Genomic DNA, 12595 nt, shown 5'->3' with positions numbered 1-12595 from the left:
ATAGTCTTGTGCAAAATAATGTTTGGGGAGGTTGTCCTGGTTCCATAACTTGAATCCACAGCCGAACGTAACGACTGCCTTGAATTTACCTTTACAGTTTTATTCATCGATACATTCAGGCGTGTACTGGAAGGAATTTGATTCAAACCTACCCTCTCCAACACATATTTGCACATGTCTAAGTATGAATAAAAATAGAATTCCGTATGTCAAAACATATATTTTTTCCCCTTTGTTAGCTGTTAACAAAGATTTTGCAGTCTTAAGAAAGACTTTGCAGTCTTAAAAGCGTCATCTGAGCAGTTAAGACTTGCATTAATGACTTACGATAAACCATTGATTTTAAATGGTTGATAACGAAAACAACAAATTTTTTATGATTTCTCTCATACAATTCTAAGTAAAAGCTAAACTTGTATTAATATAAGATGTTAGCTTTGAAAGGTGATATCAGAAGCACCAGGAAATATATATATTGATGGTGGCATGCCAACATCTTCTCTGTGGAGCACTTGAAGGGTTTTGCTACAAATGATTTTTGCTGACTATATTAAACACAGTTGGAAGCTACGTGTTTCAAAAGAAAAACACCAATTGCTTGGGCTCGTCCGGGATTTGAAACCGGGACCTCTCGCACCCAAAGCGAGAATCATACCCCTAGACCAACGAGCCATTACATTAGTTGGGTTTTAGGAAAAAAATTGCCAGACTAACGCGCCAGACAGCGTTTGTGTTCTCAAAATAGAAACAAAGTTTTCGTTTTGAAGTGAGGATTTTAAATTTCCTCAATAGGATCTGTTTTTCCAATATCATTTTCATTGTATGTGTAAATTAACAGTTGAGGTTTATGTACGATGGTGTTAAATCATATTGACAGTTGTCAAAGTTGAGTCTGTTTCTGGTCAAATTGCTGGGGAAGACTTAAAATGTCCATTCATTTCTTAATTGTTTATGAGGGCTTTGTTGGTTTAGGAGAAATTTGTGGTTCAAATATATGTTGGAAAAGCACATGAAGGATTTAACTTTCTTTCTCATATTCTGCATGCTATCACCATGTTGAAAATAAAGTAAAGATGTGCAGAGGAGAAATTAATTATAAATAGTCTTGTGCAAAATAATGTTTGGGGAGGTTGGCCTGGTTCCATAACTTGAATCCACAGCCGAACGTAACGACTGCCTTGAATTTACCTTTACAGTTTTATTCATCGATACATTCAGGCGTGTACTGGAAGGAATTTGATTCAAACCTACCCTCTCCAACACATATTTGCACATGTCTAAGTATGAATAAAAATAGAATTCCGTATGTCAAAACATATATTTTTTCACCTTTGTTTGTTGTTAACAAAGATTTTGCAGTCTTAAGAAAGACTTTGCAGTCTTAAAAGCGTCATCTGAGCAGTTAAGACTTGCATTAATGACTTACGATAAACCATTGATTTTAAATGGTTGATAACGAAAACAACACATTTTTTATGATTTCTCTCATACAATTCTAAGTAAAAGCTAAACTTGTATTAATATAAGATGTTAGCTTTGAAAGGTGATATCAGAAGCACCAGGAAATATATATATTGATGGTGGCATGCCAACATCTTCTCTGTGGAGCACTTGAAGGGTTTTGCTACAAATGATTTTTGCTGACTATATTAAACACAGTTGGAAGCTACGTGTTTCAAAAGAAAAACACCAATTGCTTGGGCTCGTCCGGGATTTGAAACCGGGACCTCTCGCACCCAAAGCGAGAATCATACCCCTAGACCAACGAGCCATTACATTAGTTGGGTTTTAGGAAAAAAATTGCCAGACTAACGCGCCAGACAGCGTTTGTGTTCTCAAAATAGAAACAAAGTTTTCGTTTTGAAGTGAGGATTTTAAATTTCCTCAATAGGATCTGTTTTTCCAATATCATTTTCATTGTATGGGTAAATTAACAGTTTAGGTTTATGTACGATGGTGTTAAATCATATTGACAGTTGTCAAAGTTGAGTCTGTTTCTGGTCAAATTGCTGGGGAAGACTTAAAATGTCCATTCATTTCTTAATTGTTTATGAGGGCTTTGTTGGTTTAGGAGAAATTTGTGGTTCAAATATATGTTGGAAAAGCACATGAAGGATTTAACTTTCTTTCTCATATTCTGCATGCTATCACCATGTTGAAAATAAAGTAAAGATGTGCAGAGGAGAAATGAATTATAAATAGTCTTGTGCAAAATAATGTTTGGGGAGGTTGGCCTGGTTCCATAACTTGAATCCACAGCCGAACGTAACGACTGCCTTGAGTTTACCTTTACAGTTTTATTCATCGATACATTCAGGCGTGTACTGGAAGGAATTTGATTCAAACCTACCCTCTCCAACACATATTTGCACATGTCTAAGGATGAATAAAAATAGAATTCCGTATGTCAAAACATATATTTTTTTCCCCTTTGTTTGTTGTTAACAAAGATTTTGCAGTCTTAAGAAAGACTTTGCAGTCTTAAAAGCGTCATCTGAGCAGTTAGGACTTGCATTAATGACTTACGATAAACCATTGATTTGAAATGGTTGATAATGAAAACAACACATTTTTTATGATTTCTCTCATACAATTCTAAGTAAAAGCTAAACTTGTATTAATATAAGATGTTAGCTTTGAAAGGTGATATCAGAAGCACCAGGAAATATATATATTGATGGTGGCATGCCAACATCTTCTCTGTGGAGCACTTGAAGGGTTTTGCTACAAATGATTTTTGCTGACTATATTAAACACAGTTGGAAGCTACGTGTTTCAAAAGAAAAACACCAATTGATTGGGCTCGTCCGGGATTTGAACCCGGGACCTCTCGCACCCAAAGCGAGAATCATACCCCTAGACCAACGAGCCATTACATTAATTAGGTTTTAGGAAAAAAATTGCCAGACTAACGTGCCAGACAGCGTTTGTGTTCTCAAGATAGAAACAAAGTTTTCGTTTTGAAGTGAGGATTTTAAATTTCCTCAATAGGATCTGTTTTTCCAATATCATTTTCATTGTATGTGTAAATTAACAGTTGAGGTTTATGTACGATGGTGTTAAATCATATTGACAGTTGTCAAAGTTGAGTCTGTTTCTGGTCAAATTGCTGGGGAAGACTTAAAATGTCCATTCATTTCTTAATTGTTTATGAGGGCTTTGTTGGTTTAGGAGAAATTTGTGGTTCAAATATATGTTGGAAAAGCACATGAAGGATTTAACTTTCTTTCTCATATTCTGCATGCTATCACCATGTTGAAAATAAAGTAAAGATGTGCAGAGGAGAAATTAATTATAAATAGTCTTGTGCAAAATAATGTTTGGGGAGGTTGGCCTGGTTCCATAACTTTAATCCACAGCCGAGCGTAACGACTGCCTTGAATTTACCTTCACAGTTTTATTCATCGATACATTCAGGCGTGTACTGGAAGGAATTTGATTCAAACCTACCCTCTCCAACACATATTTGCACATGTCTAAGTATGAATAAAAATAGAATTCCGTATGTCAAAACATATATTTTTTCCCCTTTGTTTGTTGTTAACAAAGATTTTGCAGTCTTAAGAAAGACTTTGCAGTCTTAAAAGCGTCATCTGAGCAGTTAGGACTTGCATTAATGACTTACGATAAACCATTGATTTTAAATGGTTGATAATGAAAACAACACATTTTTTATGATTTCTCTCATACAATTCTAAGTAAAAGCTAAACTTGTATTAATATAAGATGTTAGCTTTGAAAGGTGATATCAGAAGCACCAGGAAATATATATATTGATGGTGGCATGCCAACATCTTCTCTGTGGAGCACTTGAAGGGTTTTGCTACAAATGATTTTTGCTGACTATATTAAACACAGTTGGAAGCTACGTGTTTCAAAAGAAAAACACCAATTGCTTGGGCTCGTCCGGGATTTGAACCCGGGACCTCTCGCACCCAAAGCGAGAATCATACCCCTAGACCAACGAGCCATTACATTAGTTGGGTTTTAGGAAAAAAATTGCCAGACTAACGCGCCAGACAGCGTTTGTGTTCTCAAAATAGAACAAAGTTTTCGTTTTGAAGTGAGGATTTTAAATTTTCTCAATAGGATCTGTTTTTCCAATATCATTTTCATTGTATGGGTAAATTAACAGTTGAGGTTTATGTACGATGGTGATAAATCATATTGACAGTTGTCAAAGTTGAGTCTGTTTCTGGTCAAATTGCTGGGGAAGACTTAAAATTTCCATTCATTTCTTAATTGTTTATGAGGGCTTTGTTGGTTTAGGAGAAATTTGTGGTTCAAATATATGTTGGAAAAGCACATGAAGGATTCAACTTTCTTTCTCATATTCTGCATGCTATCACCATGTTGAAAATAAAGTAAAGATGTGCAGAGGAGAAATTAATTATAAATAGTCTTGTGCAAAATAATGTTTGGGGAGGTTGGCCTGGTTCCATAACTTGAATCCACAGCCGAACGTAACGACTGCCTTGAATTTATCTTCACAGTTTTATTCATCGATACATTCAGGCGTGTACTGGAAGGAATTTGATTCAAACCTACCCTCTCCAACACATATTTGCACATGTCTAAGTATGAATAAAAATAGAATTCCGTATGTCAAAACATATATTTTTTTCCCCTTTGTTTGTTGTTAACAAAGATTTTGCAGTCTTAAGAAAGACTTTGCAGTCTTAAAAGCGTCATCTGAGCAGTTAGGACTTGCATTAATGACTTACGATAAACCATTGATTTTAAATGGTTGATAATGAAAACAACACATTTTTTATGATTTCTCTCATACAATTCTAAGTAAAAGCTAAACTTGTATTAATATAAGATGTTAGCTTTGAAAGGTGATATCAGAAGCACCAGGAAATATATATATTGATGGTGGCATGCCAACATCTTCTCTGTGGAGCACTTGAAGGGTTTTGCTACAAATGATTTTTGCTGACTATATTAAACACAGTTGGAAGCTACGTGTTTCAAAAGAAAAACACAAATTGCTTGGGCTTGTCCGGGATTTAAACCCGGGACCTCTCGCACCCAAAGCGAGAATCATACCCCTAGACCAACGAGCCATTACATTAGTTGGGTTTTAGGAAAAAAATTGCCAGACTAACGCGCCAGACAGCGTTTGTGTTCTCAAAATAGAAACAAAGTTTTCGTTTTGAAGTGAGGATTTTAAATTTCCTCAATAGGATCTGTTTTTCCAATATCATTTTCATTGTATGGGTAAATTAACAGTTGAGGTTTATGTACGATGGTGATAAATCATATTGACAGTTGTCAAAGTTGAGTCTGTTTCTGGTCAAATTGCTGGGGAAGACTTAAAATGTCCATTCATTTCTTAATTGTTTATGAGGGCTTTGTTGGTTTAGGAGAAATTTGTGGTTCAAATATATGTTGGAAAAGCACATGAAGGATTTAACTTTCTTTCTCATATTCTGCATGCTATCACCATGTTGAAAATAAAGTAAAGATGTGCAGAGGAGAAATTAATTATAAATAGTCTTGTGCAAAATAATGTTTGGGGAGGTTGGCCTGGTTCCATAACTTGAATCCACAGCCGAACGTAACGACTGCCTTGAATTTACCTTTACAGTTTTATTCATCGATACATTCAGGCGTGTACTGGAAGGAATTTGATTCAAACCTACCCTCTCCAACACATATTTGCACATGTCTAAGTATGAATAAAAATAGAATTCCGTATGTCAAAACATATATTTTTTCCCCTTTGTTTGTTGTTAACAAAGATTTTGCAGTCTTAAGAAAGACTTTGCAGTCTTAAAAGCGTCATCTGAGCAGTTAGGACTTGCATTAATGACTTACGATAAACCATTGATTTTAAATGGTTGATAATGAAAACAACACATTTTTTATGATTTCTCTCATACAATTCTAAGTAAAAGCTAAACTTGTATTAATATAAGATGTTAGCTTTGAAAGGTGATATCAGAAGCACCAGGAAATATATATATTGATGGTGGCATGCCAACATCTTCTCTGTGGAGCACTTGAAGGGTTTTGCTACAAATGATTTTTGCTGACTATATTAAACACAGTTGGAAGCTACGTGTTTCAAAAGAAAAACACAAATTGCTTGGGCTTGTCCGGGATTTAAACCCGGGACCTCTCGCACCAAAAGCGAGAATCATACCCCTAGACCAACGAGCCATTACATTAGTTGGGTTTTAGGAAAAAAATTGCCAGACTAACGCGCCAGACAGCGTTTGTGTTCTCAAAATAGAAACAAAGTTTTCGTTTTGAAGTGAGGATTTTAAATTTCCTCAATAGGATCTGTTTTTCCAATATCATTTTCATTGTATGGGTAAATTAACAGTTGAGGTTTATGTACGATGGTGATAAATCATATTGACAGTTGTCAAAGTTGAGTCTGTTTCTGGTCAAATTGCTGGGGAAGACTTAAAATGTCCATTCATTTCTTAATTGTTTATGAGGGCTTTGTTGGTTTAGGAGAAATTTGTGGTTCAAATATATGTTGGAAAAGCACATGAAGGATTTAACTTTCTTTCTCATATTCTGCATGCTATCACCATGTTGAAAATAAAGTAAAGATGTGCAGAGGAGAAATTAATTATAAATAGTCTTGTGCAAAATAATGTTTGGGGAGGTTGGCCTGGTTCCATAACTTGAATCCACAGCCGAACGTAACGACTGCCTTGAATTTACCTTTACAGTTTTATTCATCGATACATTCAGGCGTGTACTGGAAGGAATTTGATTCAAACCTACCCTCTCCAACACATATTTGCACATGTCTAAGTATGAATAAAAATAGAATTCCGTATGTCAAAACATATATTTTTTTCCCCTTTGTTTGTTGTTAACAAAGATTTTGCAGTCTTAAGAAAGACTTTGCAGTCTTAAAAGCGTCATCTGAGCAGTTAGGACTTGCATTAATGACTTACGATAAACCATTGATTTTAAATGGTTGATAATGAAAACAACACATTTTTTATGATTTCTCTCATACAATTCTAAGTAAAAGCTAAACTTGTATTAATATAAGATGTTAGCTTTGAAAGGTGATATCAGAAGCACCAGGAAATATATATATTGATGGTGGCATGCCAACATCTTCTCTGTGGAGCACTTGAAGGGTTTTGCTACAAATGATTTTTGCTGACTATATTAAACACAGTTGGAAGCTACGTGTTTCAAAAGAAAAACACCAATTGCTTGGGCTCGTCCGGGATTTGAACCCGGGACCTCTCGCACCCAAAGCGAGAATCATACCCCTAGACCAACGAGCCATTACATTAGTTGGGTTTTAGGAAAAAAATTGCCAGACTAACGCGCCAGACAGCGTTTGTGTTCTCAAAATAGAAACAAAGTTTTCGTTTTGAAGTGAGGATTTTAAATTTCCTCAATAGGATCTGTTTTTCCAATATCATTTTCATTGTATGGGTAAATTAACAGTTGAGGTTTATGTACGATGGTGATAAATCATATTGACAGTTGTCAAAGTTGAGTCTGTTTCTGGTCAAATTGCTGGGGAAGACTTAAAATGTCCATTCATTTCTTAATTGTTTATGAGGGCTTTGTTGGTTTAGGAGAAATTTGTGGTTCAAATATATGTTGGAAAAGCACATGAAGGATTTAACTTTCTTTCTCATATTCTGCATGCTATCACCATGTTGAAAATAAAGTAAAGATGTGCAGAGGAGAAATTAATTATAAATAGTCTTGTGCAAAATAATGTTTGGGGAGGTTGGCCTGGTTCCATATCTTGAATCCACAGCCGAACGTAACGACTGCCTTGAATTTACCTTTACAGTTTTATTCATCGATACATTCAGGCGTGTACTTGAAGGAATTTGATTCAAACCTACCCTCTCCAACACATATTTGCACATGTCTAAGTATGAATAAAAATAGAATTCCGTATGTCAAAACATATATTTTTTTCCCCTTTGTTTGTTGTTAACAAAGATTTTGCAGTCTTAAGAAAGACTTTGCAGTCTTAAAAGCGTCATCTGAGCAGTTAGGACTTGCATTAATGACTTACGATAAACCATTGATTTTAAATGGTTGATAATGAAAACAACACATTTTTTATGATTTCTCTCATACAATTCTAAGTAAAAGCTAAACTTGTATTAATATAAGATGTTAGCTTTGAAAGGTGATATCAGAAGCACCAGGAAATATATATATTGATGGTGGCATGCCAACATCTTCTCTGTGGAGCACTTGAAGGGTTTTGCTACAAATGATTTTTGCTGACTATATTAAACACAGTTGGAAGCTACGTGTTTCAAAAGAAAAACACCAATTGCTTGAGCTCGTCCGGGATTTGAACCCGGGACCTCTCGCACCCAAAGCGAGAATCATACCCCTAGACCAACGAGCCATTACATTAGTTGGGTTTTAGGAAAAAAATTGCCAGACTAACGCGCCAGACAGCGTTTGTGTTCTCAAAATAGAAACAAAGTTTTCGTTTTGAAGTGAGGATTTTAAATTTCCTCAATAGGATCTGTTTTTCCAATATCATTTTCATTGTATGGGTAAATTAACAGTTGAGGTTTATGTACGATGGTGATAAATCATATTGACAGTTGTCAAAGTTGAGTCTGTTTCTGGTCAAATTGCTGGGGAAGACTTACAATTTCCATTCATTTCTTAATTGTTTATGAGGGCTTTGTTGGTTTAGGAGAAATTTGTGGTTCAAATATATGTTGGAAAAGCACATGAAGGATTCAACTTTCTTTCTCATATTCTGCATGCTATCACCATGTTGAAAATAAAGTAAAGATGTCCAGAGGAGAAATTAATTATAAATAGTCTTGTGCAAAATAATGTTTGGGGAGGTTGGCCTGGTTCCATAACTTAAATCCACAGCCGAACGTAACGACTGCCTTGAATTTACCTTCACAGTTTTATTCATCGATACATTCAGGCGTGTACTGGAAGGAATTTGATTCAAACCTACCCTCTCCAACACATATTTGCACATGTCTAAGTATGAATAAAAATAGAATTCCGTATGTCAAAACATATATTTTTTTCCCCTTTGTTTGTTGTTAACAAAGATTTTGCAGTCTTAAGAAAGACTTTGCAGTCTTAAAAGCGTCATCTGAGCAGTTAGGACTTGCATTAATGACTTACGATAAACCATTGATTTTAAATGGTTGATAATGAAAACAACAAATTTTTTATGATTTCTCTCATACAATTCTAAGTAAAAGCTAAACTTGTATTAATATAAGATGTTAGCTTTGAAAGGTGATATCAGAAGCACCAGGAAATATATATATATTGATGGTGGCATGCCAACATCTTCTCTGTGGAGCACTTGAAGGGTTTTGCTACAAATGATTTTTGCTGACTATATTAAACACAGTTGGAAGCTACGTGTTTCAAAAGAAAAACACCAATTGCTTGGGCTCATCCGGGATTTGAACCCGGGACCTCTCGCACCCAAAGCGAGAATCATACCCCTAGACCAACGAGCCATTACATTAGTTGGGTTTTAGGAAAAAAATTGCCAGACTAACGCGCCAGACAGCGTTTGTGTTCTCAAAATAGAAACAAAGTTTTCGTTTTGAAGTGAGGATTTTAAATTTCCTCAATAGGATCTGTTTTTCCTATATCATTTTCATTGTATGGGTAAATTAACAGTTGAGGTTTATGTACGATGGTGATAAATCATATTGACAGTTGTCAAAGTTGAGTCTGTTTCTGGTCAAATTGCTGGGGAAGACTTAAAATTTCCATTCATTTCTTAATTGTTTATGAGGGCTTTGTTGGTTTAGGAGAAATTTGTGGTTCAAATATATGTTGGAAAAGCACATGAAGGATTCAACTTTCTTTCTCATATTCTGCATGCTATCACCATGTTGAAAATAAAGTAAAGATGTGCAGAGGAGAAATTAATTATAAATAGTCTTGTGCAAAATAATGTTTGGGGAGGTTGGCCTGGTTCCATAACTTGAATCCACAGCCGAACGTAACGACTGCCTTGAATTTACCTTTACAGTTTTATTCATCGATACATTCAGGCGTGTACTGGAAGGAATTTGATTCAAACCTACCCTCTCCAACACATATTTGCACATGTCTAAGTATGAATAAAAATAGAATTCCGTATGTCAAAACATATATTTTTTTCCCCTTTGTTTGTTGTTAACAAAGATTTTGCAGTCTTAAGAAAGACTTTGCAGTCTTAAAAGCGTCATCTGAGCAGTTAAGACTTGCATTAATGACTTACGATAAACCATTGATTTTAAATGGTTGATAACGAAAACAACACATTTTTTATGATTTCTCTCATACAATTCTAAGTAAAAGCTAAACTTGTATTAATATAAGATGTTAGCTTTGAAAGGTGATATCAGAAGCACCAGGAAATATATATATTGATGGTGGCATGCCAACATCTTCTCTGTGGAGCACTTGAAGGGTTTTGCTACAAATGATTTTTGCTGACTATATTAAACACAGTTGGAAGCTACGTGTTTCAAAAGAAAAACACCAATTGCTTGGGCTCGTCCGGGATTTGAACCCGGGACCTCTCGCACCCAAGGCGAGAATCATACCCCTAGACCAACGAGCCATTACATTAGTTGGGTTTTAGGAAAAAAATTGCCAGACTAACGCGCCAGACAGCGTTTGTGTTCTCAAAATAGAAACAAAGTTTTCGTTTTGAAGTGAGGATTTTAAATTTCCTAAATAGGATCTGTTTTTCCAATATCATTTTCATTGTATGGGTAAATTAACAGTTGAGGTTTATGTACGATGGTGATAAATCATATTGACAGTTGTCAAAGTTGAGTCTGTTTCTGGTCAAATTGCTGGGGAAGACTTAAAATTTCCATTCATTTCTTAATTGTTTATGAGGGCTTTGTTGGTTTAGGAGAAATTTGTGGTTCAAATATATGTTGGAAAAGCACATGAAGGATTCAACTTTCTTTCTCATATTCTGCATGCTATCACCATGTTGAAAATAAAGTAAAGATGTGCAGAGGAGAAATTAATTATAAATAGTCTTGTGCAAAATAATGTTTGGGGAGGTTGGCCTGGTTCCATAACTTGAATCCACAGCCGAACGTAACGACTGCCTTGAATTTACCTTCACAGTTTTATTCATCGATACATTCAGGCGTGTACTGGAAGGAATTTGATTCAAACCTACCCTCTCCAACACATATTTGCACATGTCTAAGTATGAATAAAAATAGAATTCCGTATGTCAAAACATATATTTTTTTCCCCTTTGTTTGTTGTTAACAAAGATTTTGCAGTCTTAAGAAAGACTTTGCAGTCTTAAAAGCGTCATCTGAGCAGTTAGGACTTGCATTAATGACTTACGATAAACCATTGATTTTAAATGGTTGATAATGAAAACAACACATTTTTTATGATTTCTCTCATACAATTCTAAGTAAAAGCTAAACTTGTATTAATATAAGATGTTAGCTTTGAAAGGTGATATCAGAAGCACCAGGAAATATATATATTGATGGTGGCATGCCAACATCTTCTCTGTGGAGCACTTGAAGGGTTTTGCTACAAATGATTTTTGCTGACTATATTAAACACAGTTGGAAGCTACGTGTTTCAAAAGAAAAACACAAATTGCTTGGGCTTGTCCGGGATTTAAACCCGGGACCTCTCGCACCCAAAGCGAGAATCATACCCCTAGACCAACGAGCCATTACATTAGTTGGGTTTTAGGAAAAAAATTGCCAGACTAACGCGCCAGACAGCGTTTGTGTTCTCAAAATAGAAACAAAGTTTTCGTTTTGAAGTGAGGATTTTAAATTTCCTCAATAGGATCTGTTTTTCCAATATCATTTTCATTGTATGGGTAAATTAACAGTTGAGGTTTATGTACGATGGTGATAAATCATATTGACAGTTGTCAAAGTTGAGTCTGTTTCTGGTCAAATTGCTGGGGAAGACTTAAAATGTCCATTCATTTCTTAATTGTTTATGAGGGCTTTGTTGGTTTAGGAGAAATTTGTGGTTCAAATATATGTTGGAAAAGCACATGAAGGATTTAACTTTCTTTCTCATATTCTGCATGCTATCACCATGTTGAAAATAAAGTAAAGATGTGCAGAGGAGAAATTAATTATAAATAGTCTTGTGCAAAATAATGTTTGGGGAGGTTGGCCTGGTTCCATAACTTGAATCCACAGCCGAACGTAACGACTGCCTTGAATTTACCTTTACAGTTTTATTCATCGATACATTCAGGCGTGTACTGGAAGGAATTTGATTCAAACCTACCCTCTCCAACACATATTTGCACATGTCTAAGTATGAATAAAAATAGAATTCCGTATGTCAAAACATATATTTTTTTCCCCTTTGTTTGTTGTTAACAAAGATTTTGCAGTCTTAAGAAAGACTTTGCAGTCTTAAAAGCGTCATCTGAGCAGTTAGGACTTGCATTAATGACTTACGATAAACCATTGATTTTAAATGGTTGATAATGAAAACAACACATTTTTTATGATTTCTCTCATACAATTCTAAGTAAAAGCTAAACTTGTATTAATATAAGATGTTAGCTTTGAAAGGTGATATCAGAAGCACCAGGAAATATATATATATTGATGGTGGCATGCCAACA

The 12595-nt window shown here is 35.2% G+C and overlaps 5 non-coding genes across 5 annotated transcripts; all 5 read right to left on the bottom strand.

Annotated features, from left to right (window-relative positions):
• Window positions 1-2799: 2799 nt before the first annotated feature.
• TRNAP-UGG (transfer RNA proline (anticodon UGG)) lies at window positions 2800-2871 on the bottom strand. The gene has a single exon. It is a non-coding gene; the product is annotated as a tRNA-Pro (tRNA).
• A 1027-nt stretch (window positions 2872-3898) lies between these two features.
• TRNAP-UGG (transfer RNA proline (anticodon UGG)) lies at window positions 3899-3970 on the bottom strand. The gene has a single exon. It is a non-coding gene; the product is annotated as a tRNA-Pro (tRNA).
• Window positions 3971-6096: 2126 nt separating this feature from the next.
• On the bottom strand, window positions 6097-6168 carry TRNAQ-UUG (transfer RNA glutamine (anticodon UUG)). The gene has a single exon. It is a non-coding gene; the product is annotated as a tRNA-Gln (tRNA).
• Window positions 6169-7196: 1028 nt separating this feature from the next.
• On the bottom strand, window positions 7197-7268 carry TRNAP-UGG (transfer RNA proline (anticodon UGG)). The gene has a single exon. It is a non-coding gene; the product is annotated as a tRNA-Pro (tRNA).
• A 3230-nt stretch (window positions 7269-10498) lies between these two features.
• On the bottom strand, window positions 10499-10570 carry TRNAP-UGG (transfer RNA proline (anticodon UGG)). The gene has a single exon. It is a non-coding gene; the product is annotated as a tRNA-Pro (tRNA).
• Window positions 10571-12595: the final 2025 nt, after the last annotated feature.

Source organism: Pelobates fuscus, chromosome 6 (assembly GCF_036172605.1).
Source record: "Pelobates fuscus isolate aPelFus1 chromosome 6, aPelFus1.pri, whole genome shotgun sequence".
Taxonomy (NCBI): Eukaryota; Metazoa; Chordata; class Amphibia; order Anura; family Pelobatidae; genus Pelobates; species Pelobates fuscus.
Note: the sequence above shows the minus strand (reverse complement) of the source record. Positions and strands in the feature narration are given on the sequence as shown.